Genomic DNA, 27,339 nt, shown 5'->3' with positions numbered 1-27,339 from the left:
GCCGAGTGGTGATGAGGTGACCAGCCGATGGCGATACACGGAGCGGCAGAATGGTGATGAGGTGACCAACCGATGACGACACACGGAGCAACCGAATGGTTATGAGGTGACCAACCGAGTGGCGACGCGTGGGGCGGCCGAGTGGTGATGAGGTGACCAATCAAGTGGCGACGCGCGGAGCGGCCGAATGGTTATGAGGTGACCAACTGAGTGGCGACGCGCGGAGCGGCCGAGTGGTGATGAGGTGACCAACCGAGAGGCGACGCGCGGGGTGTATGAGTGAAGTACACGCGTTCCGCGAAATGATGATGCGCGGGGCATCCGAGTGATGTAGACGCGTCCCGCGGAGTGACACGAGCGGGGCGTCCGAGTGAAATAGACGCGTGCCGCGAAGTGACGATACGCGGGACGTCTGAGTGGTGTAGACGCATCCCACGAAGTGGGGACGAGCGGGACGTTAGGGTGATGGAGACGTGTGCCGCGAAGTGATAACGCGCGGAAAGTCCGAGTGATGAAGACGCGTCCAGCCGAGTGACGAGTAAGGAGGACATGTCCAGCCGAATGACCATGCATGAGGTGGCCGAGTCAGACAAGTTGATGAAGGCATGTCTAGCGGGCGATAGCGTGCGGGCGGCCGAGTGACGCTGGCATGTGCAGCTGAGCGACGGCATGTGGGTGGCCGAATCCACGTCCAACCATTGATGGATTGGCCCCACGTTCAGCGCATTGAAGGCGTTGCCCCACGTCTAGAATCTGCACGCCCGATCTACATGCAAGAGGCATTAATGCTAATTAGCAAGAGTTAAAATCCCGTTAAGCATGCTAGGCCCGTTTCCCTTTTCCCACGGCCATTTACCCCCTGCATGTAGGAAATGAATGGGATGGAATTAAGATTAAAAAGAAAGAGGAAGGCGGGGCAGGGCTCCCTGGTCGGCCATGGCGGCCGCGCGCTCACGGATCCAGCGCGAGGTGAGGCGGCCTACGACAGATCCGAGTACGGGGCGGCGTTCTCCTGCGAGGCTACGCAGGCAGAGCTTGAGACGACGCTGAGTCGACCTAGCGATCGCGTCTTGCAGTCGACCGCTCGGGGGAGCGCTATGGTCGGGGACGTGGCTAGTCCCGGCGTCGGCGTCGCATGGTAATGATTCCGACAATAAAAGAGGGGTAGGATAAAGGAGCATGATCTATCAAGATGCATATGGGTGACACGGTGGTTTTAGCGAGTTCGGGCCTCTCACGGTGGAGATAACAACCCTACGTCTCGTGCTCCGGAGAGGCTTTGTTTTATCTTAGTATGTATCCGGAGATTACAATGAGAGGAGAATGGATCCCCGTAGTCCTGAGACTAATGGTGAAAGAGAGAGAGAGAGAGATGGAAGAAAAAAGCCCCCCAGTCTAGTGGTGGGGGTGTCTTATATAGAGTGCGCCACCCCCTCACCTCCTATGTTACAAAGTGGGGCATGAATGCCATAATGCCAGCCCACTACCAAGCCCTCACTATGAGAATGATGCCAACTGCTTTGCTGCCTGTTGGTCTTTGTATATCCGAGTGAGTCGTACGGTCGAGTGGTGAACTGTCATCCGAGTGGATGGTATGCTGCTTGCTCGAGTGGATAGTATGCTGCTTGTCGGAGTGGATAATATGTGTGTATAAAATTTATCTGGACCCACATGTTGAGTGGACCCCATGCTTCATGATACTTCGACCCTTCATGGGCCTACCTGTTATGTGTATCCCCAACATTAGCCCCCAAATCGATTGTGATTTTGCAGAACGAGTTTGTGAAAGACACAATTTGGTCCGAGTGATTACGAAAATACTCGGCACATGTCGTCGTGTTTTCAGAGAACCAAGGTTTTAACAAAATCTCAATGGATTCCGGCACTGCGCTTCCCGATTGATCGGGGTAAGTGCCCGCGTGGAGCAATTTGGTGACATTGGTTCATCTCTCGGAAGAGGTTAACTCGTGATCAAAGTATGGGTGTGTCATTAAATCCGGGCAACAGGATTGACACATGGACTGTTCTCTCGGAGAGATGACATTCTTTATCCCGGGGGAACGTCAATACGAGTCGGTTCTGGATCCAAATGTGTCAGTTTCACGCTTTGAGTCCTATAAGAAGGCTCAAAACAGGTCCAACGGAGGAGCGTTAAACTCACCTTATAGGATTTTTTTGTAGTTTGATGGGAGTCTTTAGAACTTGTTTGTTTGTTGTTCATCACTCGGACTGCTCAGGCCGTATCGAGTGGAGATTACTCCAGTGGGGGCATGCTGAGTGCACCCACTGGGTGTAGTCCCCGAGACCGCCGTCGACTACGGGCAGTCGATGGGGGTCTGAGAAAACTAAAAATCTTCTTAGCTGGTACCGATCAAACTTGTTCCTCTCTGACTCAGAGGTCGAGTAGTACTTGAGGATCTAGTATTGGTCTAGCTTGTTTCTCCTCGACTCGGAAGTTGAGTAATACTTGAGTGATCTAGAGCTAGTCTTGACCGAGCAAAAATGTTTCTTTCTGAGTTCTCTTCCAGTGGGGGCACGCTGAGTGCACCCACTGGGTGTAGTCCCCGAGCCTCTGTCGGACTAGATGAGTCGGGCAGAGGGTTTAAGTCTCCTGGTAAACCTCCATGCAGTCGACACGGTAAATTTCTTTTAGGCTAAAATTGAGTGAATCGGATGCATCTTTAGACGCTTGACATGGTAAATAAGCTCAGCCTGGAGCTGAGTCAGTCAGACTGACCTTCGTGCACTCGGTGCGGAATAAATTCAGCCTGGAACTCGGTCAAGCAGGTGAATCTTCATGCTCCCGGCACGGTGAATGAACTCGGCTTTGAAACTACCGACTGTAGAAAAAAGCTGGACACTCCAGGGAGTGGTCGTTCCAATAGTACTTCTTATATTGACCGTTAGATTTTGCGTGAAAGGGGTATTTGTCCGAGTGGATGTGCTTCCGGACTGATCGGGGCATGTTGACTGCAAGGAAAAATTTGGTGGCACTTGTATGTATGGTCAGAAAGATATTCCTGATGTGATCAATGGGTCGATTGAATGGGCGTAACCCCGGAGGACAGCATGGACAACGGCTGTGTGTAGTCCCCGAGTGATGTTTGAAAGAGGTAAGCTTGCTACAGAGTGTGATATGAGGTTTGATCATATGAGTAACTTAGTCATTCCCGTGCTGGGGGTGTAGAGATAAAGACATGTCCAACTGATGGTGACGCGCGAGGTGGCTGAGGGGCGATGATGTGTACAACCGAGTGATGATGCGGGGCGGTTGAGTCATGCCATGCGAGGTGGTCGAATGATGAAGACGTGCACAACTGTGTGGCAACGCGCGGGGCGGCCGAGTGGTGAAGAACTACGTGTCTAGCCAAGTGGTGATGCGCGGAGCGGCCATATGGTGAAGGCATGCACAACCGAGAGGCGACGCACAGAGTAGACAAGTGGTGAGGATGTGCACGACCGAGTGGCGACGTGTGCGGCGGCTGAGTGAGGATGTGCGAGGTGACCGGGTGAAGGACTACGTGTCCAGCCAGGGGGCAACGCACGGGGCGGCCATGTGGTGAAGGCATGCACAACCGAGAGGCGACACGCAGAGCGGCCAAGCGGTGAAGACGTGCACAACCGAATGGCGATGTGCGGGACGGCCGAGTGAGGATGCGCGAGGTGGCCGAGTGAAGGACTACGTGTCCAGCCAAGTGGTGATGCGCGGGATGGCCGAATGACGATGCGTGGCGTGGCCAAGTGATGACGCGCGGGGCAGCCGAGTGAAAGATTGCGTGTTCAACCAAGTGGCTGAAATTGTCTTCGTAAGAGTTAGTCGGATGCTTTCGAAGCTAATGTAGTAACGAGGTCGGTGTAGTGTGGTTGCGACGCAACAAGACTGGCATGACAACTGAGTCTGGGTAGAAATGAAGATGGCGCACAGAGCGTCTGAGTGATTATACAACTTGTCAAAGTGGCGGATCGAATGCACTTGTTGAAGTGAAGGATCTGACAGGTGATGAAGTACTCAACTATTCAGGAGAGTGTCATTCCAAACTTGATGCAACCGCCGAGTGCGGCGTAGCCCCCGAGCGTACTGCAGGCTTCGACAACGGACATGTCGGAATACGAGAAATATAGTTTTGAATGGATGGTTTGCAAATCATTGAGTCGTGCTCGGGTAAAGATGAGGAGAAGCTTTTGAGTGATGATCGAAAGAGGCAAACTCACAAAAGAGTGAAGTGTGAAATTTAATTACAAAAGGGACTTATCTGTCTCATGCCTGACGAGGTCTATATCATTGATACAATGAAGAGGATTCCACAGAGGGTTTGGCTGGATGTGTTTGAAGTCAACAGAGCGACAAGGTCGGTGTTGTGGTGCGCTAGGACCAGTACGGTGACCGAGTTCGAGCAGCGATGAAGTTGGCGCATAAGGCCGTCGAGTGATCGCGTAACTTGTGTAAAAAATGGCACAAGCCAACGAAATAATTTCTCGAGGAAATTTGATGTGTGCTGAAATGATTTGTGTGAATAACACCCATAGACACCGGCTGGGAGTGCGAGGAGCTTGCTAGTTAACTAGCAAGAGTATGGAAGAGCGAAGGATCCGTTCGAATTTGTCGAAGTGAAGGATCCGACTGAAGTCATTGGAATACTGGCTCAAATAAAATGGATGTGTAGTGTTTCGACTGAGTTGCAGCCCCGGAGGAACGATGCAAACTCGAAATGAAGAACGACACATGGTGTTCGTGAATGATATATGTGAAAAAAATGGAAGTTGGACCCGGGAGTCACATAACCAGTACTAAGCAAGTATGTGAAAATAAGCAGCCGAGCGTAGAGGTACACTCGGTGGCGTGGCCTCTGAGTGAATGTGATGTGTGAATTATGGGATACTCGGGAAAACGGAAATAATAGAATGTGAAATGACTTAACTGTCTGAAGGCGCGCGTGTGGCCGAGTGGTGATGAGGCGGCCAACCGAGTGGTGATGCGCGGGGCGTCCGAGTGGTGATGAGGCGGCCAACCGAGTGGCGATGCGCGGGCCGACCAAATGGTGATGAGGTGACCAACCGATGGTGACGTGCGGGGCGGCCGAGTGGTTATGAGGTGACTAACCTATGGCGACGCACGGGGCGGCCTAGTGGTTATGAGATGACCAACTGATTGGCGACGCGTGGGGCGGCCGAGTGGTGATGAGGTGACCAACCGATGGCGACGCGCGGGGCGGTCGAGTGGTTATGAGGTGACCAACCGAGTGGCGACGCGCGGGGCGGCCGAGTGGTGATGAGGTGACCAACCGATGGCGACGTGCGGGGCGGCCGAGTGGTTATGAGGTGATCAACCGAGCGGCGACGCGCGGGGCGGCCGAGTGGTGATGAGGTGACCAACCGATGGCGACGCCCGGAGCGGCCGGGTGGTTATGAAGTGACCAACTGAATGGCGACGCACGGGCGGCCCGAGTGGTTATGAGGGGACCAACTGAGTGGCGATGCACGGGGTGGCCGAGTGGTGATGAGGCGACCAACCGAGTGGCGAGGCACGGGGCGGCCGAGTGGTGATGAGGTGACCATCCGATGGTGACGCACGGAGTGGCCGAATGGTTATGAGGTGACCAATCAAGTGGCGACGCGCGGGGCGGCCGAGTGGTGATGAGGTGACCAACCGAGTGGCGACACGCGGGGCGGCCGAGTGGTGATGAGGTGACCAACCGATGGCGACGCAAGGAGCGGCCGAATGGTTATGAGGTGACCAACCGAGTGGCGACAGGCGGGGCGGCCGAGTGGTGCTGAGATGACCAACCGATGGCGACGCGCGGGGCGGCCGAGTGGTGATGAGGTGACCAACCGATGGCGATGCACGGAGCGGCCGAATGGTGATGAGGTGACCAACCGATGACGACACACGGAGCGGCCGAATGGTTATGAGATGACCAACTGAGTGGCGACGCGAGGGGCGGCCGAGTGGTGATGAGGTGACCAATCGATGGAGACACGCAGAGCGGCCGAATGGTTATGAGGTGACCAACCAAGTGGTGACGCACGGAGCGGCCGAGTGGTGATGAGGTGACCAACCGAGAAGCGACGCGCGGGGCGTATGAGTGAAGTACACGCGTTCCGCGAAATGAGGATGCGTGTGGCATCCGAGTGATGTAGACGTGTCCCGCGGAGTGACACGAGCGGGGCGTCCGAGTGAAATAGACGCGTGCCGTAGAGTGACGATATGGGGGACATCTGAGTGGTGTAGACGCGTCCCACGAAGTGGCGACGAGCGGGACGTCAGGGTGATGCAGACGTGTGCCGCGAAGTGACAACGCGCGGAAAGTCCGAATGATGAAGACGCGTCCAGTCGAGTGATGAGTAAGGAGGACATGTCCAGCCGAGTGACCATGCATGAGGTGGCCGAATCAGACAAGTTAATGAAAGCATGTCCAGCGAGCGATAGCGTGCGGGCGGCCGAGTGACGCTGGCATGTGCAGCTGAGAGACGGCATGTGGGTGGCCGAATCCACGTCCAACCATTGAAGGATTGGCCCCACGTTCAGCGCATTGAAGGCGTTGCCCCACGTCTAGAATCTGCACGCCCTATCTGCATGCAAGAGGCATTAATGCTAATTAGCAAGAGTTAAAAACCCGTTAAGCAAGCTAGGGCCGTTTCCCTTTTTCCACGGCCATTTACCCCCTGGCCCTGCATGCAGGAAATGAATGGGATAGAATTAAGATTAAAAAGAAAGAGGAAGGCGGGGCAGGGCTCCCTGGTCGGCCATGGCGGCCGCGCGCTCACGGATCCAGCGCGAGGTGAGGCGGCCTGCGACAGATCCGAGTACGGGGCGGCGTTATCCTACGAGGCTATGCAGGCGGAGCTTGAGACGATGCTGAGTCGACCTGGCGACCGCGTCTTGCAGTCGACCGCTCGGGGAGCGCCGTGGTCGGGGACGTGGCTAGTCCCGGCGTCGGCATCGCGTCAGGGCCGTGCGTCCGCTGCGGGGGAGCGCTGTGGTCGGGGACGTGGCTAGTCCCGGCATCGGTGTCGCGTCGGGGCCGTGCGTCCGCTGCAGGGATGTCCGTCGCGCATTTGAGTCCAGGTGTGTACTGCGAAGGCCTTCATCACGGAGGTCGCTATTGAAAGATCGATTGGAGAAAAGGTTGGGCTTGTGGCCAGCATCTGTGCTCCCTTTTATTTTTCTCCTTTTGTTTAATCTGTATGATAGCAATAAGAAGATCCCAGGTGATCGTTCCTATAGGAAGAAAACCAACAGATTTGTTAGATCGTCGATGATTAGGAATGCATCAAGTAGGACAGATTTTTCGGCCAATTTGCTCGTGAACTGTCCTGCATGTCCACGACGTTGGGTGAGGATGTATGTTTTCCCCGTCTTCTTTTTTCTTGTTTGGATTACTCACTGCAGAGATGAACAGTATGAACTGTAGGAATAGGAAATTAACATAGATGAATAAATAAAAAACCATCTGCATCACGGCTCGATAGACGCCATGCCCCACGGTGGGCGTTAACTGTCGTGGTTCTAAGACTGACAGTAGAATAGGGGGGTAGGAATGTAGAGGTAAGATCCTAGCTATGGAGGAGTTGTACGCACGAGTTTTACGAGTTCAGGCCCTTCTCGGAGGAAGCAACAACCCTACGTCTCGGAGCCCGGAGGCGGTCGACTGAATATATGCGTGTGAATTATAGAAAGTGCGAACCCCCTTCCCAGAGGAGGGGGTGGCTTATATAGAGTACGTCAGGACCCCAGCTTCCCTCCGTTACACAGGGTTCAATGCTCATAAAGGAGGAGCGTTACTGGTAACGTCTGAAGTAAAGTGTTGTAAATGCTCATAAAGCTATGGTTTAAAGCCTGACCGTTGCAGAGTGGAAGGTTTCTCATCTTCTGGTGGTCGAGTGTCTTCAAGGTGGTCGAGTGAGCACATCTTCATGGTCGAGTGGATGATGGTTTCTCTTCGACTGCTTCTGATTCTTTGTAGAGATGTCCTTGGGGAGGGTATGTTGGACAGATCCATGACCCTACCCTAGGTACATAACTTCATCAGCTATCACGTCCCTACGATCGTAATCGGGCGTCAGAGAAAATATAGGTTAGGAAGTACAATTAACAAAACGGAGACATTTTGTAGATGTTTGGGGATGATCCGGATCCAACGGTGACGACAGTTCGGGTCGGGTTCGGGACAGCTTTCGGACACGCGAGGGGGTCGATGCACCGTGCCAAGAGGGTTTGATGGACAAGGTCAAGTGTGTGGTTGGACTGCGAAGAAAAAGGAAAGCAACCCGACAACCGTTTCCGGAGACCGAAAACATCCGACGTTAGACTGGCTACTACTGCCGCTATAGTTTAACGGTTGGGCTATCAAACGAACTCCGAATGCGATGAAATTTGGCAAGCGGTCTACTGACAACAAAACAACACCACACACCAACTTCCATCCCATTCCGAGACCATTTTTAGGCCACTTATAAAATAATATTTCGGACGTGCCGCGGGCGCGTGCAAGTGTTGTTGGGCTTGGAACGGACAACAGACGGAACTGGGGAACCCGGACGGATGCAAGTTTTGAAAACATGATGATGCAATGCACATGATGACATGCCAAGATGCAACACGCAAGCAAATGACATGGCAATAATAGCGAATAATAGAAAGACACCTGGCGCAACGGTCTCGGGGCGTCACAACACTCCACCACTACGAGAGGGTCTCGTCCCGAGATCTAGAATGGCACCGGAGAGAAACGGAAAAGGAAGAGAAGAGGTAAAACTAAGTTGCTTCTTTGAAAAACGAGTGAAACCAAAGAACCTTGAGAGGTTGAACAAATTGAAAGAAAAGAATACAATGAAGATGAACGAAGTGGAAAACACTCCGTTAGGAAAGAGGAACAAGGAACATCACGAGAACCCTGGAGGTTGAAAGACACGAGAAAAGGGTTGCAATGAACAAGAAGTACATGCAAGCACTCCGGTAGAAAACGAGAAGTACACGGAACGATAAGGATCAATTACGACAACACTCCGGTTAACAAGATAGAGAAGGAATAAGAATGATATAATTTGGAGAGCACTTCGACTGTAAATGGAAGGAATCGAACATGATCTTGACAAGATGAGGATACTTGATGAGATCAACAACATACTAACTCCGGAACTATTGAAAGAATGGCACAATGGTTAAAAGATTTCAGACAACACTGCGGTTGAAAAGTGAGGCAAAACTTGATAAGATGAGAGAACTTGAAAAGAGGGCATGGTACTCCGGTTAAATGGACAAGCACGAAAAGAACATGATATTTGACAAAATGAGATGATGGGTGAATATAGCAACAATACAAAGCCTCCGGAAGAAATGAAAGAATGCAAAGAAAAGAACGGAGAAGAAAAACGACATGTTCTACCTCAAATGAATTTGAGAGAGCATCCTTAAAAAGAAGGATTGAACAGAGTTGTTGGGAAATCAACAACGAAAAGAACAGGCTTGTTGAGGGCTTATGGAAAACATCTCGAGAACTTGCGGTGAAAACCTGCCACAAACGAAAACAATTGCTTGCTTGAGAGCGACGGAGAGATGAAAACATCTTTCATCGCGAGAATAGGAGGAAACTTGGATCATCGATAAACACCATAAATAGCAACATTCCTTAGGGAAGGTTTTAGGTGAAATATAACCCAAGATAACTCCAACGAAGAGGTTGATGGATTTAAAATACCTCATTCTTAACAACATGTGAATCATGAAACATGAACTCAAATTATCAAGAATGACATAATACCACCTCCAATGATACGAAAGAAAGAATTGCACTCCGGATTGCCAGATGAAGATGCTTGAGCTCCTCTAAAAAGAATCTTGATGAACACTTCGAGAAGGAATTAAATCCTTTATGAACCATCATGTAGCACCTCCATGAAGAACTCCGGTAAATAAAAGGATAACGAAAAGAAAGAGAAGTTGAAAACACAAGGTGAAACCTTGTAATGCTTTAGATGGATCTCCGTGACAATTAGAGCTTGGAACTCCGAGAAAGAAAAGATGAAGAAACTCCGAAGGAAAGAATTTATCACTTGGATGAAACAAGAATAAGAATTATGTTATGCGTATCCTTCACCAATTTAATTGATGACAAGAAACAGATTTGGCATACTACTCATTCTCGTAGAAAGGATTAAAATAGATATAGCGCCAACTTGAGAAAGTCTTCAACGATCCACCGGTATGATTGAAACAACGAATAAATTGATATGATAAGAAGGAAGAAAAATCTTGAACGACCCACCGTATGTATTGAAAATGAAAGTAGCAAAGGCACAAATCACCGAGTAGAATTGGAAAACGAATGAAGATGCTTGAGAGAATTTAGATACAAGTGAACGGAGAGATCCCGAGCTGATTAGAGAATACTTGAATGATGCACCGGTAAGATTTAGAGAATGAGAGCTGAAAGCTGGAATGGATAAATAATCCGAAATGATGGCCTCCGGATAATCAAAGTAAAAAGACTCCTGAAATGCTCCAGACGGATGAAAAGAATTCTCACAATCGCAAACAATTATGAGAGGATGGCATGAAGCTAGAACCATGAGTCTTGAAGAGAAAGGAGCAAGATTTAGAGGGAAACTCTTCTTCGGTCTACAAATGTTGAGAATGACGATGAGAACAGCACCATGAATTGTTGAGATACTCCGGGAGAATGAAAATCGAAGAGTTGAGCCATTGATCAAAAGAGTTATAAGATCTTGGAGAAACGAAACTAACTGATGATAATTCATTCTTACGTCAAACTTCAAAAAGAATTTAGGATAGCTCCGGGAAAATAGAGGAGTCAGGTAAGATCCCGGGAAAAGACCTGTGGGTTAGGGCCCACTCAAAAGAAACACCGTTGAAGGATTGCTTGAAAAGAAGATACCACCGGTTGAATAAATGACTTGAATGAGATAACAACCTCGAAATAAGTTGAACGGATCTTGAATGACAAGACGAGCCTTCTGAGATATCTTCGGCACTCCGGAACAAATGAATAGCAAGAGGTGGATCATTAAGAGATGCAATGGCATGAGAAAACATTTGAAACGAGGAAGAAGGGATATGATCAACACCAAAAGCTTGAATTAAAACCACCGGAGAAGAAAAAGAATGATGAATGATGATCTTGAAGCTCCGTTAGCATCTTCATGAGAATCACCGGATACGAACATTGACGAAAAAGAATGGAGAGACTTCACATCAATAAACTAGATACTTGATTAAGAAATCTTAGTCCTTGAAGAAAAAAGGGGTGGGTGGGTGGGAAAACAAAGACAACTTGGGACGGATGAAACAAACACCGTTGAGAAGAACTGATAATAGATCTTGCGAATGTTGACAAGATTGGATCCACTTTAAGAGGAGCACACCGGTTGAAAAAGAATTAACATGACAAACTCGATGATCGAGAGGGATTAGTATTCACATAGAAATATGAGAACACCGCTTAGGAAAGGTATGGAATCAACATTTGACTGCAAAGCAACTCGAATACCACAATCAAAACAAAACAAGGATTGGCTTGCAAAATAAGCCGGAACAAACATATGATAGAGATTTCGTCCGAAGTTTTCGTGGTGGGGCCCACAAGGGCTCAATCGTACATCACCATCATGTACAAGGCAGTGCACATGACATACGAAGCGTCCCCGAGTCAGCATAGCCAAGGACTCTTTAAGACACAACAAGAGCACTGTAAAACCAACCGTGGATAGGCGAACCACTAGACATCGAACCCCAATTTCATATCATACATCTGTCGGAAAGATATCCTAAGAGCTACTTAAATTTCCACTTATAAACTCCCAAAACTTTTCGGTTATGCAATCAGGTGTTGGGGATACAGGGGAAGCATAATATCTCACCCAAAACTAGCAAATCCTACATCCAGCTGTATCCATCCGTCAACACATAACCAAGAAACCTTCGGAAATCGTTTACCTCAACCTTCGAAAAGCATCCGTTATACGAGTTATGGCGAAACTCCCGAACACCCACCCTAGTACTGGGTGGCATCGAGGTTATCTCACCAACAACTGCCTAAAAGAGATTTTCAATGTCGGCAAAACTTAGGTATTCCACAATTGCAATGATAAAATTGTGACGACAACACCTCGGAGCTCAACTCCCCGGGACACTGCCACAACCCCTAAATGTCAGGAGGCACCAAGAAAAATGTTCTCGTCACAAAACCATCGGGACCATTCCAAGATACCCGCGTGATCCTAAATTTTTTTAGTGAAATTTGATAAGAGAAGAGTCAAAACTCTACGTCAGGATGCCTCACCAGAGCGACAAAGGGACTGAGGAGTAAAAAGAATCCTACTCTCGGATATATATAATCCTATAAGACTCAAAACATTTTTCTAGACTCAACAACACCAGTGATTCGATCAAGCAGGGGCTCCTAAAGTCGGGGATGGCTCTAATACCAACTTGTAACGCCCATGATGCGGCTATATCTCCCACATGTCGGAGCACAACTTAGAGGCATAACCGCATTGTAAGCAATGTCGCAAGTGAGGTAATCTTCACACAACCCATGTAATGAATAAGGAAAAGAGATACATAGTTGGCTTACAATCGCCACTTCACACAATACATGAATAAAGCATTACAACATCCAGATACAAAGAAGGTCCGACTACAAAACCAAAATGAAAGAAGACTACCCCAAATGCTACACAGATCCCCGATCGTCCCAACTGGGCTCCACTACTGATCAACTGAAATGAAACAACATAATGAACGAGTTCTTCATAGAGCTCCTCCTGAGCTCGGTTGCGTCACCTGCAAGCTATCATCGGCACCTGCAAGCTGGTTTTGGAAGTATCTGTGAGTCATGGGGACTCAGCAATCTCACACCCTCGCGGTCAAGACTATTTAAGCTTATAGGAAGGGTAAAGGTATAAGGTGGAGCTGCAGCAAGCAACTAGCATATTTGGTGGCTAACATACACAAAAGAGAGCGAGAAGAGAAGGCAAAAGCACGGTCGAGAAACTATGATCAAGAAGTGACCTAGCACAACCTACGTTCAAGCATAACTCCAACACCGTGTTCACTTCCCAGACCCCGCTGAGAAGAGACCATCACGGTTACACATGCGGTTGATGCATTTTAATTAAGTTAAGTTTCAGGTTTTCTACAACCAGACATTAACAAATTCCCATCTGCCCATAACCGCGGGCACGACTTTTGAAAGTTCAAATCCCTGCAGGGGTGTCCCAACTTAGCCCATCATAAGCTCTCACGGTCAATGAAGGATATTCCTTCTCCCAAGACAATCCGATCAGACTCGGCATCCTGGTTACAAGACATTTCCACAATGGTAAAACAAGACCAGCAAAGCCACCCAGATGTGCCGACAAACCCCGATAGGAGCTGCACATATCTCGTTCTCAGGGCACACCGGATAAGCCAGACGTCGGGTAGGCCAGCTCAGAGTTGCCCCTGGTGGCCCCGGACATTGCTCAGTTGGACCAACACTTAGAGAAGTACTGGCCCGGGGAGGGGGGGGTTAAAATAAAGATGACCCTTGAGCCGACCGACCCAAGGGAAAGAGAAGGCTAGGTGGCAAATGGTAAAACCAATGTTGGGCCTTGCTGGAGGAGTTTTATTCAAGGTGAACTGTCAAGGGGTTCCCATTATAACCCTACCGTGTAAGGAACGCAAAATCAAGGAACATAACACCGGTATGACGGAAACTAGGGTGGCAAGAGTGGAACAAAACACCAGGCATAAGGCCGAGTCTTCCACCCTTTACCAAGTATATAGATGCATTAATTAAATAAGAGATATTGTGATATCCCACAACAATCCATGTTCCAACATGGAACAAACTCCAATCTTCACCTGCAACTAACAACGCTATAAGAGGGGCTGAGCAAAGTGGTAACATAGCCAAACAATGGTTTGCTAGGCCAAGGTGGGTTAGAGGCTTGGCTTAACAATATGGGAGACATGATAAGCAAGTGGTAGGTATCGTAGCATAGGCATAGCAAAAGAGCGAGCAACTAGCAAGCAAAGATAGAAGTGATTTCGAGGGTATGGTCATCTTGTCTGAGATTCCGCACGGAAGAAGAACGAGTCCATGAAGAGGACAAACATACGTAGATGAATGGATCCTCACACACACGACGTTATTGGAACCAACCCGAAGAAGCAACACCGGAAAGAAGCAAACAACATAGTAAACAACCACCACATAAGCATGGCATGATGCACAACCAAGTATGATGCATGTCCGGTTTAATGATACATGGCATGGCAAAGTGCACAAGCAATTCTACAAATTAAGTGGAGCTCAATATGCAACGAGTTGCATATTGACGAAACGCCACATCAATTATTTAGTTCGATCTTGTTTATGTACCCAACAATATTAAATGTTGTTTAACATGGCAAGGGGTGTAGCAAAGTAAAACTACCTATCTAGGCAAGTTTAAATGAGGCCGGAACGACAAGCGACAAGTCCGAAAAATCCTCATGAGCATAATTATGGATTTGGTACTGTTATGCCCTAAACCAAATTTTAGAGTTGTTAAACATGCAAAGTAAAGCCATCATGATAATCTAGGCATTTCTACCCCATTTACATATAAAGTTTATTAAATTCCGAGTTACGGTTATGTAGTTATGAAATAAAGCATTTTAGCATGGCAAGGGCAAAATTTAAACAAACAACTTTTTAAGCATTTTAAACATAGATGAAATGGGCAAATTATTAATCTACACAAAATTCTAAGCAAGTTTCATATATTAAGTTTTTACATGTGATGCACAGTTTGTGAGTTATTAAATGGATGAAGTATGAGGGCTTTTCTGCAAAACTGCCAACTCTAAATTCGCAGAACTGAAAAAAAACATGACACGGGCCAGATCTACTGTGACTGGGCTGCTCACATCGGGACCTTGAGGCCTTCGGCCCGTGGAGGCTAGCAGGCTTGGCACGGGAACTGGGCCGCATGAACTGGCGAAGGGAAAAGCGTCGCTCGGCCTCGGCGCCATCATGGCCCACGCGTGGGACTACGGAGTCAACGGGCACGGACGAGCGTTCTCCTGCTCGATTCTGAAGAATAGGAACAGCATCAGGCGCTAGCGGAGGAGGCATGATGAGGGCGCACGGGAACCGGCCGGATCCGGGGCCACGACGGTGAAGCAGAGGAGATCAGGGCCGGACGCGAACTTGACGGTGGCTGGGTAAAACGGCGATGAGGCATGCACTGGTGCGGTCGACAGGGCGCAGAGGAGGTCGCTGGCGATGGGGCTCCTCCTATTGACAAACCAAGACAGAGGGAGTGATGTGAGGGAGAGGGAGATGAATGGAAGTAGGGAGAAGAGAAGAGAAGGGTGGAATGCTCATCTGGTGGTCAACGACGATCGCGTAGGACAGCATCAGGCATGAGGTTGGGATCCGATAGTGGCGTAGGTCCAAGGCGCGGGGTGGTTCATGGAGGAGCTCCTCTCCGGATCGAACTGGAAGGATAAGGCAGTAGGGCGCTGGTCTCTGATGAGGCTGGTCGAAGACGGCAGCCTCAGGCAGGGGAGCTCGGGCTCCTGGATTGAGAGGGGCATGGGAAATCGGGCGTCGTCGTGCTCTGCTCCCTGGCGAGCTTAGGCGAGGCCAAGGGGATCCACAGGCACGTGGGGCTGCTGATGCGGTGCAAGGAGAAGCAGAGGCCTCGGCGCTCGTGGGCGTGGGCATGGGAGAAGGAGTTCGGGCTCCTGGTTGGTGGGTGGAGGAAAACGAGGAGCGGGGGATCCCGAGGGGATTTGGTGGAACGGCGGCGGCGGAGTGATTGGATGGATGGAGGGGACAGGATCCTTAGTTTCTAGGGTTGTCCACTATTTATATTGCAATGAGATTAGGGTAGTATCTATCACGTCCCTACGATCATAATCGGGCGGCTGAGAAAATATAGGTTAGGAAGTACAATTAACAAAACAAAGACATTTTGTAGATGTTTGGGGATGATCCGGATCCAACGGTGACGACAATTCGGGTCAGGTTCGGGATAGCTTTTGGATGCGCGAGGGGGTCGATGCACCGTGCAAAGAGGGTTTGATGGACAAGGTCAAGTGTGTGGTTGGACTGCGAAGAAAAAGGAAAGCAACCCGGCAACCATTTCCGGAGACCGAAGACGTCCGACGTTAGACCGGCTACTACTGCCGCTATAGTTTAACGGTTGGGCTATCAAACAAACTCCGAATGCGATGAAATTTGGCAGGCGGTCTACTGACAACAAAACAACACCGCACACCAACTTTCATCCCATTCCAAGACCATTTTTCGGCCACTTATAAAATAATATTTCGGATGTGCCGCGGGCGTGTGCAAGTGTGGTTGGGCTTGGAACGGACAACAGACAGAACTGGGGAACTCGGACAGATGCAAGTTTTGAAAACAAGATGATGCAATGCACATGATGACATGCCAAAATGCAACACACAAGAAAATGACATGGCAACAACAGCGGATAACTGGAAGACACCTGGCGCAACGGTCTCGGGGCGTCAAATTTCTATAGTTATCTTTATGAATTCTATAATAGCTCTGGAAATGATATTGCTAATGATTCCAACATCTCCTCTCGCACTCGTAAGATTAGTAAGCTCAAATAAGCAGTCACCAAAATTGGGATCATTGGAACTCATCTTAATCAAGGCAATAGACTTATGGAGGATTTCATCTAGATCTTTGAAGGAATAATTTGGAAAGCGTTCCTCAAGAAATCTCCATATAGTGTAGGCACAATCAAGAGTAGGCAAACATTCAATCAAGTTTCTAGGCAAGCCTCTAGTGATAAGATTAACAGTTCTAAGGTTGCGGATCATGTCAATAGACTCATCAAGGGTAGGATGCAAAGGATAAACATGAGGTGCACAAGGGCTAGTAATGTACTTGTTCAAATATTATTCATTGAAAATCTCAAGCATTTCATTTTTCCACTCATGAAAATATTCTCCATCAAGAATAGGCACTCTACGTCTAAGACTCCCCAAAGTAGACTCATCCATCTTCCTCCAATGGTGTTTAAACCAAAGCAATGGAGACCAAAGCTCTGATACCAATTGAAAGGACCGAGAAGAGGTGTCTAGAGGGGGGGGGGATTAGACACTAAGTACCAAAAGTTGCAGTTTTTAAATTCTTTAGGTTGAAGTGGATTTTAGGCACAAGTTTAACAAACCCAACACATATCAAGCAAGCATGCAACAAGTAAATGAGCAGCGGAAAGTAAAGCATGCAACTTGCAAGAATGTAAAGGGAAGGATTTGGAAGATTCAAACGCAATTGGAGACATGGATGTTTTTGTCGTGGTTCCGATAGGTGGTGCTATCGTACATCCATGTTGATGGAGACTTCAACCCACGAAGGGTAATGGTTGCGCGAGTCCACGGAGGGCTCCACCCACGAAGGGTCCATGAAGAAGCAACCTTGTCTATTCCACCATGGCCATCGCCCACGAAGGACTTGCCTCACTAGCGGTAGATCTTCACGAAGTAGGCGATCTCCTTGCCCTTACAAACTCCTTGGTTCAACTCCACAATCTTGTCGGAGGCTCCCAAGTGACACCTAGCCAATCTAGGAGACACCACTCTTCAATAAGTAACAAATGGTGTGTTGATGATGAACTCCTTGCTCTTGTGCTTCAAATGATAGTCTCCCCAACACTCAAATCTCTCTCACAGGATTTGGATTTTGTGGAAAGAAGATTAGAGTGTAAAGGAACTTGGGGAAGGCTAGAGATCAAGATTCATATGGTAGGAATGGGATATCTTGGTCTCAACACAAGTGTAGGTGGTTCTCTTTCAGAAAATATAGGTTGGAAGTGTAGTTTCATTCTGATGGCTCTCTCCACTAATGAAGAGGAGGTGGAGGGGTATTTATAGCCTCCACACAAAATCTAACCATTACACACAAGTTGCCAATCTCGGTGGGACCGAATAGTTAAACTCGGTCGGACCGATTCAGCAAAGCTAGTGACCGTTAGGGTTTTTGGTGGGACCGACATACAACTCGGTAGGACCGATATGGTTAGGGTTAGGGCATAACGTAATCTCAGTGAGACCGATTAAACAAACTCGGTGGGACTGATTTTGGTAATAAGCTAACCAGAGAGTTGGTTAGGTAAACTCGGTGGGACAGATTCGCTCATTTCGGTGAGACCAAAATGTTACAAAAGGGAAACAGAGAGTTTACATTGCAATCTCGGTGGGACCGATCGCAAGTTTCAGTGAGACAGAAAGTATTGCAATAGGCAACAGAGAGTTTGCAATCCCATCTCGGTGAGACCGAGATCCCTATCGGTGAGACCGATTTGCCTAGGGTTTGTGGCAGTGGCTATGACATCTGAACTCGGTGGCGCCGGATAGAAAGAATCGTTGAGGCCGAGTTTGACTTTTGGTTTAGGTCATATGTGGATGTGAGAAAGTAGTTGAGGGCTTTGGAGCATATCACTAAGCATTTGAGCAAGAGCCTCATTAAGCAACACCTCATCCCTCCTTGATAGTATTGGCTTTTCCTAGAGACTCAATGTGATCTTGGATCACTAAAATAGAAAATGTAGAGTCTTGAGCTTTGAGCTTGAGCCAATCCTTTATCCTTAGCATCTTGAAGGGGTTTCACATCCTCTAGTCCATGCCACTTCATTGTTGAACTTATCTGAAACATACTAGATAAAAATGTTAGTCCAACAAGAGATATGTCGACATTAATTACCAAAACCACCTAGGGAGCACTTGTGCTTTCAATCTCCCCCTTTTTGGTAATTTATGACAACATACATCAAAGCTTTAGATCAAGATATTGAGAGTAGTAAGTAAAGCTTTGGAAAGACATGTAACTTGCATAGCCCCCCCTACATTTATGCAATCATGTGAATATGGAATATAGGAGCATGTGAATGCATAAACATGACAGAGTAAGCAATGTGTTACATGTATCTTGGCAATATGCATCAGAGAAAATGATGAAAATATGAGAAATGTACCTTCAAGCTCATGAGTCCTTCTTGCAAACAGTATGTACATCAGCAAGAAATTCTCATTCACATGACTGTGATGCATATACTTACCTTGTGGTGTTGAGTTGGCTTAGGATGGGATGAACCTGCGTAAACAAGGTTAGATAACACAGATACACCTACTGGCCAGAGCAAACAAGAGAAACCACAAGAGTACCAAGACTAGGATGACATGTAGAGTGAGTACTAAGTACCACATTGGATAAAGACATGTCCCCAAAGGTAAAGATATGCAATCAATTCAAGGATTTCCTTCCCTTAGATGTCTTGCTCCCCCTGAATCTAACATGGGATATTGGGAGAAGATAGGGAACAGAAAATCAGAGCAAAATCAGAGCTCAAAGGAAATAAACAGAGCTAATGCAATCGAGCAAATATGAACATGTGTTTCCCCTCTTGAAGACATGTGAGTTCTCTCCTCTTGAACATCAAGCATCTGGGGTCTCTTTCTTCCCTGGAGTATTCTCTCCCCTATAGATATGATTAAGCTTTGATATGATGATCTCTCTCTCCCCCTTTGACATCAATTTCCAAGAAGGGTTCTTCTGGATTTTTTTGTCATGATGGGTTTGGTCCTTGAGTCACAGAACAAAGCAGCAATTTGAGTAGGATGCTGGTCAAGGACAAGATTCATTGAGTGAAGCTAGATCAAAAAGAACTCAGAAACAAGTGGCAAGATGTTTTTCCTATAGTGAAATTGGTAGCACCGAGTTTGGTGCTTCGCTGACACTGAAAGGGTTCGGTTGGACCGAAGTAAATAGCCCGATGTGATCGAGTTCATCGCAGAGAAAACACTTGTCACCTTAGCTCAGTAGACAAGTAATATCTCACAAGGATTTGCAAGGAATTTAATGCAGAAAATGTAGAACAAAAAATAAAAGAGAAGAAACTAAAAAGAATCTAGATGAAGAGGGAAACAAATATGCATGAGACAAATGCAAGAGCACAGAAAAGAACACAAGATAACTTCATCTAGAATTGGGTGGTGACAAAGTCACCTATGTTAGAGTATATTTCTTAGGAGTCAGGTGAGATCACTTAATCTTTGGTCATACTCATCGTTTAAGCTCAAAATGGGGTTACCATTTTTCGTTAAAGCATCTTGATGTATTCATATCTTGTTTAGTTGCTTTATCCCATGACTTGGAGTAAAGCTTCTCTAAGATGGAATAACATACCTTGGGTGGTGCTGTTGATCATGATCATGTAGTTGAACTTGTGTGGGTTTCTCAAGGTTGATGTAGCTCATCAAGAGTTGGGAGCATCACTTGAAGTTTGAGTTCATCCACCTACATGGGTTAGTTTTTGCAAGGAAGAGCACTTGTGTATCCAAAATGACAATCATGATAGAATTTGTCAAAGGATATGTTTGAATGGTTGCGTGCTTCCTTGTCTTCATCCACCATTGTGTAGCGACTTGGTGATATATAAATTGCTCAAGATGTGAGTGAGTTGCAATCTCATAGATTTTGATTCATCCAAGTACCTACATGGGTTAGATAGCATGCAAGGTGCCAATATATCCAAGACATAAGATAGTCAACATAAGAGAAATATCAAGGATTAGTCATAGGCTCATGCCTTGCATGTATTAAATGGAGTTCCTACTCCAAGTTTGAAGCATCAATGATGTTCAATTCACCTCTTAACCTGCAAAACACTTTCTCATCAAGTGGTTTGGTAAATATATCCGCTAATTGCTTATCGGTGCGAACATCTTAAGATTAATGTCCCCTTTGGCAACATGATCTCGAATGAAATGATGACGAACTTCAATATGCTTAGTTCGAGAATGTTGCACGGGATTGTGAGCAATTTTATAGCACTTTAATTGTCACATAGCAATGGAACAAGTTTCACATATATTCCATAATCTTTAAGAGTTTGGGTCATCCAAAGTAATTGAGCACAACATGATCCAACGGCAATGTATTTCGCTTCGGCGGTGGATAAGGATACCGAGTTTTGTTTCTTGGAGGACCAAGATACAAGAGATCTACCAAGAAATTGACAAGTACCTGAAGTGGACTTTCTATCAACCTTGTCACCGACATAGTCTGACTCGGAGTAGCCAACAAGATCAAAGGAAGCCTTCTTTGGATACCAAATGCCAAAATTTGGTGTATGGATTAAGTATCTCACTATCCTTTTCAGAGCCTTAAGATGACATTCTTTAGGAGAGGCTTGATATCGTGCACACATGCACACACTTATCATAATATCGGTACGTGAAGCACATAGATATAACAATGAACCAATCATAGAGCGATAAACCTTTTGATCAACCGGTTCACCATCTTTGGTTAAATCAAGATGTCCACTAGTAGGCATGGGTGTAGTCATACCTTTGCATTCTTGCATATTGAACTTCTTGAATAAGTCCTTGGTGTACTTCGTTTGAGATACAAAGGTGCCTTCCTTAGTTTGCTTGATTTGCAAACCGAGAAAGAATTTGAGTTCACTCATCATCGACATCTCAAACTTCTCCGACATTAGCTTTCCAAACTTTTCACTAAAATGAGGGTTAGTTGATCCAAATATAATATCATCGACATAAATTTGGCATACAAATAGTTCTCCATTAACCCTTTTAGTAAAAAGAGTAGAATCTATTTTTCCAATTTCAAAGCCTTTTTCAATAAGGAACTTGGTCAAGCATTTATACCATGCTCTAGGAGCTTGTTTAAGACCATAAAGAGCTTTGTAAAGTTTGTAAACATGATTAGGTTTCTTAGGATTGACAAATTCGGGAGGTTGCTCAACATAAACTTCCTCCTCGATTTCACCATTTAGAAAAGCACTTTTAATGTCCATTTAGTACAAGGTGATATCATGATGATTAGCATAGGCAAGTAAGATGCGAATGGACTCAAGTCTAGCAACGGGGGCATATGTCTCACCATAGTCCATACCTTCAACTTGAGTGTAGCCTTGGGCGACTAGGTTTGCTTTGTTGCGGACGACTTGACCATCTTCATCTTGCTTGTTGTGAAACACCCATTTGGTACCAATGATGTTGTTGTTGTTGTCGGGCTTTTCAACCAATGTCCACACTTGATTTCTCTCAAAATTGTGTAGTTCTTCATGCATGGCATTTATCCAATCCGGATCTTCCAAAGCTTCTTCAACCTTCATAGGTTCAATGCGAGAGATGAATGAATAGTGTTCACAAAAGTTAGCTAAACGAGTTTTTGAGCAAGTGATTCTCCCGGTTTGGATATCATTGTAGATTTGCTCGACGGGATGATCTTTAGCAATTCTTGCTCGAACTCATGAAAGCTTTTGCTTGGATCTTGGTTGAACATATTCTTCATCTTGTTCTTCTTCTTGGCCTTCTTCGTTGTTGACGTTGTCGTTCTCTTGTCGTGGTGGAGAAGGAGGTTGTTGGCGTTCATCTTGATGCAGTTCCTTGTTTTCTTCATCTTGATGTGTCCCACTTTTGGATGCTTCTGTATCAACTCTTGGTTCACCTTGTCGTGAGGTAGAAGCTTCCACTTGGATGGACGAGGTAGTCTCCTTCACCTCCGTTGGACGAATCTTGCCAATAGGAAAGTCTTGGATTGCTTCCGAAGGGTCTTTGTCTCCTACATCAATTGACAATTGCTCTACTTGCGAGCCGTTAGATTCATCAAACTTCACATCCACTGTCCCTTCAACCTTTCGGGTGAAATTATTGTAGACACGATATGTGTGAGAGTTTGAGCCATAACCAAGTAGAAAACCTTCATGAGACTTAGGAGCAAATTTAGAGCGACGATGCTTATCAAGAATGTAGCACTATGAGCCGAATACTCGAAAGTATCCAACTTGGGGTTTGTTACCGGTAAGGAGCTCGTATGTCGTCTTGCCGAGTAGCTTGTGAAGATACAAGCGATTTGTAGCATGACAAGCTGTCTCAACCACTTCTGCCCAGAAGTGTTTTGGCATCTTGTACTCATCAAGCATCATTCTTGCCATCTCAATAAGAGTCTGGTTCTTCCTCTCAACGACTCCATTTTGTTGAGGTGTGTACGTAGCCGAGAACTCATGTAAAATCCCTTCTTCGTCAAGAAAGGTATCCACATTTGCGTTCTTGAACTCCGTTCCGTTGTCGCTTCGAACCTTCTTGATCTTCATGTCAAATTGATTTTGGGCCTTCCTAGCGGAGTTTTTGAAGATCTTTTGGACCTGCGATTTGTCATCAAGAAAGAACACCCACGTAAATCTTGAAAAATCATCAACTATGACTAGTCCAAATGAGTTACCACCGAGACTCTTGTAGGCATTTGGACCAAAGAGATCCATGTGAAGTAGCTCGAGTGGTCTTCTCGTGGTCATGATGTTCTTCGCGCGATGACTTCCTCCAACTTGTTTCCCTGCCTGACAAGCAGTACAAAGTCTATCCTTGTCAAATATAACATCTTTTACTCCAAGGATATGATCACCTTTAATAAGCTTGTCAAGGTTTCGCATACCAACATGACCTAATCGTCTATGCTATAACCAACCTTTAGAGGATTTAGCAATTAACCAAGTTCTAGGTTGAGCCTTTTTAGTGAAGTCAACAATGTAAAGATCACCTCTACGCATTCTGGTAAAGACCATTTTACGATTGTCTCTACGAAACACTTGTCAATGTACCTCAGTAAATAGGACATTGAAGCCGAAATCAGCAAGCCTAGATACTGAAAGTAAGTTGTACCCAAGAGATTCAACGAGCATGGCATTTTGTATGGAGCTATCCTGTGAGATGGCCACCTTAGCGAGGCCAACCACCTTACCCTTTGAGTTATCACCAAAGGTGACATATTTTCGAGGGTCGTCGTTTTCAGCAAGCTCACGGAACATATCTTTATCTCTAGTCATATGATCAGTACATCACTATCAAGAACCCATTCCTTTCCTCCAGCCATGTAGCCGCGAAGATTTGCCATAAGACCAAAGTGTCTCATTGCATCATTAAGATCATAGTCACTGTCATCATCATCCTCATTAGAGTATCCATGTTCAACATCATCTTGTGATTGATCAATTCCTAGAGAGGGCAATTCATTAGATAAATGATCATTTCTTGTAACACCCACGATGCGGCTATATCTCCCACGTGTCGGAGCACGACTTAGAGGCATAACCACATTGTAAGCAATGTCGCAAGTGAGGTAATCTTCACACAACCCATGTAATGAATAAGGAAAAGAGATACATAGTTGGCTTAGAATCGCCACTTCACATAATATATGAATAAAGCATTACAACATCCAGATACAAACAAGGTCCGACTACAAAACCAAAATGAAAGAAGACTACCCCAAATGCTACACAGATCCCCGATCGTCCCAACTGGGCTCCACTACTGATCAACTGAAACGAAACAACATAATGAACGAGTTCTTCATAGAGCTCCTCCTGAGCTCGGTTGCGTCACCTGCAAGCTATCATCGGCACCTGCAAGCTGGTTTAGGAAGTATCTATGAGTCACGGGGACTCAACAATCTCACAACCTCGCGGTCAAGACTATTTAAGCTTATAGGAAGGGTAAAGGTATATGGTGGAGCTGCAGCAAGAGACTAGCATATTTGGTGGCTAACATACAAAAAAGAGAGCGAGAAGAGAAGGCAAAAGCACGGTCGAGAAACTATGATCAAGAAGTGATCCTATCACAACCTACGTTCAAGCATAACTCCAACACTGTGTTCACTTCCCAGACCCCGCTGAGAAGAGACCATCACGGTTACACATGCGGTTGATGCATTTTAATTAAGTTAAGTTTCAGGTTTTCTACAACCAGACATTAACAAATTCCCATCTGCCCATAACCACGGGCACGACTTTTGAAAGTTCAAATCCCTGCAGGGGTGTCCCAACTTAGCCCATCATAAGCTCTCACGGTCAATGAAGGATATTCCTTCTCCCAAGACAATCCGATCAGACTCGGCATCCCGGTTACAAGACATTTCAACAATGGTAAAACAAGACCAGCAAAGCCACCCAGATGTGCCGACAAACCCCGATAGGAGCTACACATATCTCGTTCTCAGGGCACACCGGATAAGCCAGACGTCGGGTAGGCCAGCCCAGAGTTGCCCCTGGTGGCCCCGGACATCGCTCAGTTGGACCAACACTTAGAGAAGCACTGGCCCGGGGGGGTTAAAATAAAGATGACCCTTGAGTCGGCCGACCCAAGGGAAAGAAAAGGCTAGGTGGCAAATGGTAAAACCAATGTTGGGCCTTGCTGGAGGAGTTTTATTCAAGGCGAACTGTCAAGGGGTTCCCATTATAACCCTACCGTGTAAGGAACGCAAAATCAAGGAACATAACACCGGTATAACGGAAACTAGGGTGGCAAGAGTGGAACAAAACACCAGGCATAAGGCCGAGCCTTCCACCCTTTACCAAGTATATAAATGCATTAATTAAATAAGAGATATTGTGATATCCCACAACAATCCATGTTCCAACATGGAACAAACTCCAATCTTCACCTGCAACTAACAACGCTATAAGAGGGGCTGAGCAAAGTGGTAACATAGCCAAACAATGGTTTGCCAGGCCAAGGTGGGTTAGAGGCTCGGCTTAACAATATGGGAGGCATGATAAGCAAGTGGTAGGTATCATAGCATAGGCATAGCAAAAGAGCGAGCAACTAGCAAGCAAAGATATAAGTGATTTCGAGGGTATGGTCATCTTGTCTGAGATCCCGCACGGAAGAAGAACGAGTCCATGAAGAAGACAAACGGACGTAGATGAACGGATCCTCACACACACGATGTTATCGGAACCAACCCAAAGAAGCAACATCGGAAAGAAGCAAACAACATAGTAAACAACCACCACATAAGCATGGCATGATGCACAACCAAGTATGATGCATGTCCGGTTTAATGATACATGACATGGCAAAGTGCACAAGCAATTCTACAAATTAAGTGGAGCTCAATATGCAATGAGTTGCATATTGACGAAACACCACATCAATTATTTAGATCGATCTCGTTTATGTACCCAACAATATTAAATGTTGTTTAACATGGCAAGGGGTGTAGGAAAGTAAAACTACCTATCTAGGAAAGTTTAAATGAGGCCGGAACAACAAGCAACAAGTCCGAAAAATCCTCATGAGCATAATTATGGATTTGGTAATGTTATGCCCTAAACCAAATTTTAGAGTTGTTAAACATGCAAAGTAAAACCATCATGATAATCTAGGCATTTCTACCCCATTTACATATAAAGTTTATTAAATTCTGAGTTACGGTTATTTAGTTATGAAATAAAGCATTTTAGCATGGCAAGGGAAAAATCTAAACAAACAACTTTTTAAGCATTTTAAACATAGATGAAAATGGCAAATTATTAATCTACACAAAATTCTAAGCAAGTTTCATATATTAAGTTTTTACATGTGATGCACAGTTTGTGAGTTATTAAATGGATGAAGTATGAGGGCTTTTCTGCAAAACTGCCAACTCTAGATAATTAGCTAAATTCGCAGAACTGAAAAAAACATGACACGGGCCAGATCTACTGTGACTGCGCTGCTCACATCGGGCCCTTGAGGCCTTCGGCCCACGGAGGCTAGCAGGCTTGGCGCGGGAACTGGGCCGCATGAACTGGCGAAGGGAAAAGCGCCGCTGGGCCTCGGCGCCATTGTGTCCCACGCGCGGGACTACAGAGTCAATGGGCACGGGCAAGCATTCTCCTGCTCGATTCTGAAGAATAGGAACAGCAGCAGGTGCTAGCGATGTGGGAGACGACGCAAGGAGGCATTCGAAGCAGAGGAGGCATGACGAGGGCGCACGGGAACCGGCCGGATCCGAGGCCATGATGGCGAAGCAGAGGAGATCAGGGCCGGACGCGAACTTGACGGCGGCTGGGTAAAACGGCGACGAGGCGTGCACTGGTGCGGTCGACAGGGCGCAGAGGAGGTCGCTGGCGACGGGGCTCCTCCTGTTGACAAACCAAGACAGAGGGAGCGATGTGAGGGAGAGGGAGATGAATGGAAGGAGGGAGAAGAGAAGAGATGGGCGGAATGCTCATCTGATGGTCAACGACGATGGCGTAGGACAGCATCGGGCACGAGGTTGGGATCCGGTAGTGGCGTAGGTCCAAGGCGCGGGGTGGTTCATGGATGAGCTCCTCTCCGGATCGAACTGGAAGGATAAGGCAGCAGGGCGCTGGTCTCTGACGAGGCTGGTCGAAGACGGCGGCCTCAGGCAGGGGAGCTCGGGCTCCTGGATCGAGAGGGGAACGGGAAATCGGGCGTCGTCGTGCTCTGCTCCCTGGCAAGCTCAGGCGAGGCCAAGGGGATCCACAGGCGCGTGGGGC

The sequence above is a fragment of the Triticum aestivum genome, chromosome 6A, assembly GCF_018294505.1.
Source record: "Triticum aestivum cultivar Chinese Spring chromosome 6A, IWGSC CS RefSeq v2.1, whole genome shotgun sequence".
In the NCBI taxonomy this organism is placed as follows: Eukaryota; Viridiplantae; Streptophyta; class Magnoliopsida; order Poales; family Poaceae; genus Triticum; species Triticum aestivum.
Note: the sequence above shows the minus strand (reverse complement) of the source record.